The sequence below is a fragment of the Chelonia mydas genome, chromosome 23, assembly GCF_015237465.2.
Source record: "Chelonia mydas isolate rCheMyd1 chromosome 23, rCheMyd1.pri.v2, whole genome shotgun sequence".
NCBI classification, from domain to species: domain Eukaryota; kingdom Metazoa; phylum Chordata; order Testudines; family Cheloniidae; genus Chelonia; species Chelonia mydas.
Genome location: NC_051263.2, coordinates 15,095,745 through 15,098,322, shown reverse-complemented (window position 1 = coordinate 15,098,322; position 2,578 = coordinate 15,095,745). Strand labels below are relative to the sequence as shown.

The 2,578-nt window shown below is 67.0% G+C and overlaps 1 pseudogene; it reads right to left on the bottom strand.

Moving 5' to 3' along the window:
• Positions 1–1,214: 1,214 nt before the first annotated feature.
• On the bottom strand, positions 1,215–2,183 carry LOC119564832 (annotated as a pseudogene).
• Positions 2,184–2,578: the final 395 nt, after the last annotated feature.

The following is a 2,578-nucleotide window of genomic DNA, read 5'->3' as shown; positions in this document are numbered from 1 at the left end:
CCCATGCCCCATTCCCTGCCCCCTGGGCCAGCCCGTCCCCCTGGTTCAGGGCTGGAGAAGAGATGGAGATTCCACAGCTGCAAGCTTCCCCTAGCAGTGCCCAGTGGCACCTTCCAGAAATGCTGTGATCTTCCCCCAGCAGTGCTCGTGGCACCTCTCCCCAGCGCTGTGATCTTTCCCCAGCAGTGCCCCGCGGCACCTCTTCCAATGCTGTGAGCTTCCCCCAGCAGTGCCCTGCGACATCACTCCCCGGTGCTGTGATCTTCCCCCAGCAATGCCCCATGGCACCTGTCCCCAGCACTATGATCTTCCCCCAGCAGTGCTCCACAGCACCTCTCTCCAATGCTGTGATCTTCCTGCAGCAATGCCTCATGGCACCTCTCCCAAATGCTGCGAGGTTCCCCAAGCAGTGCCCTGTGGCACCTCTCCCCAGCGCTGTGATCTTTCCCCAGAAGTGTCCCACAGCACCTCCCACAAATGCTGCAAGCTTCCCCCAGCAATGCCCTTCGGCACCTCTCCCCAGTGCTGTGATCTTCCCCCAGCAGTGCCTCGCGGCACCTCTTCCAATGCTGTGAGCTTCCCCAAGCAGTGCCCTGCGACACCACTCCCCAGCGCTGCGATCTTCCCCCAGCAGTGCCCACAGCACCTCTCTCCAATGCTGCGATCTTCCCTCAGCAGTGCCCCATGGCATCTCTCCCCCGCGCTGTGATCTTTCCCCAGAAATGTCCCACGGCACCTCCCACAAATGCTGTGAGCTTCCCCCAAGCAGTGCCCCATGGCACCTCTCCCAAATGCTGCGAGCTGTGACGAGCAGTGCCCTGTGGCACCTCTCCCCAGTACTGCAATCTTCCCCCAGCAGTGCCCTTCGGCACCTCTCCCCAGTGCTGTGATCTTCCCCCAGCAGTGCCCCGCGGCACCTCTTCCAATGCTGTGAGCTTCCCCAAGCAGTGCCCTGCGACACCACTCCCCAGCGCTGCGATCTTCCCCCAGCAGTGCTCCACAGCACCTCCCACAAATGCTGTGAGCTTCCCCTAGCAGTGCCCCACGGCACCTCCCACAAATGCTGTGAGCTTCCCCCAAGCAGTGCCCCAAGGGACCTCTCCCGAATGCTGCGAGCTGTGCCGAGCAGTGCCCTGTGGTACCTCTCCCCAGCGCTGCGATCTTCCCCCAGCAGTGCCCCTCTCCCCCACTGCCCCCTACCTGCGCCCGGAGGAGGTCTGCTGGCTGCTCAGCGCCCCGCGGCCCGTGCCTGCATTGCCGCCCTGCGCCCGGCCCGGCGCGCCCGCCGGTAGTCGCGGTAGCTGCGGGTCAGCAGCGTGTAGAGGAAGGGGTTGACGCAGCTGTTGCTGTAGGTCAGGCAGGTGACCAGGTGGTTGATGTAGATCTCGGTGGCCACGGGCAGGCGGGCGGCTGTGCCCGGGCTGTAGAGGGGCACCAGCTGCCAGAGCCAGAAGGGCAGGAAGCAGGCCCAGAAGGCCACGACGATGAGGAAAATGAGGAGGAAGACCCGCTGCTTCGGCCCCCGCCGTGGGCCCAGCACCCCCCGGGTCTGCGAGAGCCAGTAGGCCCACGCCAGCCGCCCGTAGAGGTACCCGAGCGCCAGCCCGGGCCCCACCATGCTGGTGCCGAAGAGCACGGTCAGGTAGGTTTTGTACTGGGCCTCGTGCCAGGTGGGCACGCAGAGCCGCCGCACCCGGCCGCCGCCCGCCGCCCGCTCCTCCTGCCGCACCATCAGCATCATGGCAGCGCCAGGGCGAAGGCGGCGGCCCAGGCGGCCCCGGCCAGGGCCCGGCGGCGGGCGGGGGCGGCGGGCGGCCCGGAAGGGGCGCCGCACGGCCCGGCACCGCTCGGTGCTCAGCAGGGTGAGCAGGAAGATGCTGGCGTGCATGGTGAGCAGGTCCAGGCTGAGCAGGGCCCGGCAGCCGGCCTCGCCGAAGCGCCAGTCCCGGGCCAGCCCTTGTGCACACGAAGGGCACCCCGGCCAGGTAGAGCAGGTCGGCCAGCGCCAGGTTGACGATGTGGATGTGGAGCGGGGAGGGGACGGCCCCGGCCCGCGCCACCGCCAGGGTGTACAGGTTCCCCGCCGCCCCGGCCGCCCCCAGCAGGCTCAGCCCCGCCGCCCCCGGCAGCCCGCCCGCCAGCGAGCCGTTGGAGGGGGACGATAGGTTGGAGGGGGGGTCCATGGCTGGGGAGACCGGACGCGGGGCTGGATCCAGGGGCTTCCACCGACAGGAGGAGAGGAGATGTCAGTCGGCCGGCAGAGTCTGTCTGGCCAGCCGTCTGTCCCCCAGAGCCCCGTCTGTCCCCAGAACCCCTCCTGTCTGTCTGTTCCCAGAGCCCCCCTTGTCTGTCTGTCTGTCCCCAGAGCCCCCTGTCCGTCTGTCTGTCCCAAGAGCCCCCTGTCTGACCCCCCACACACCCTATCTCTGTCTATCTATCTATCCCATCCACCAATCAATCAATCTATCTATCTATCTCATCTCTTTCTCAGTCCATGGCTTTGTCCGGTGCACTCTCGTCCGACGCTCCGAGCCGTGCAGGAAGGGCCGGGGGGTCCGATCGCCCTGTCGCTGGCCTT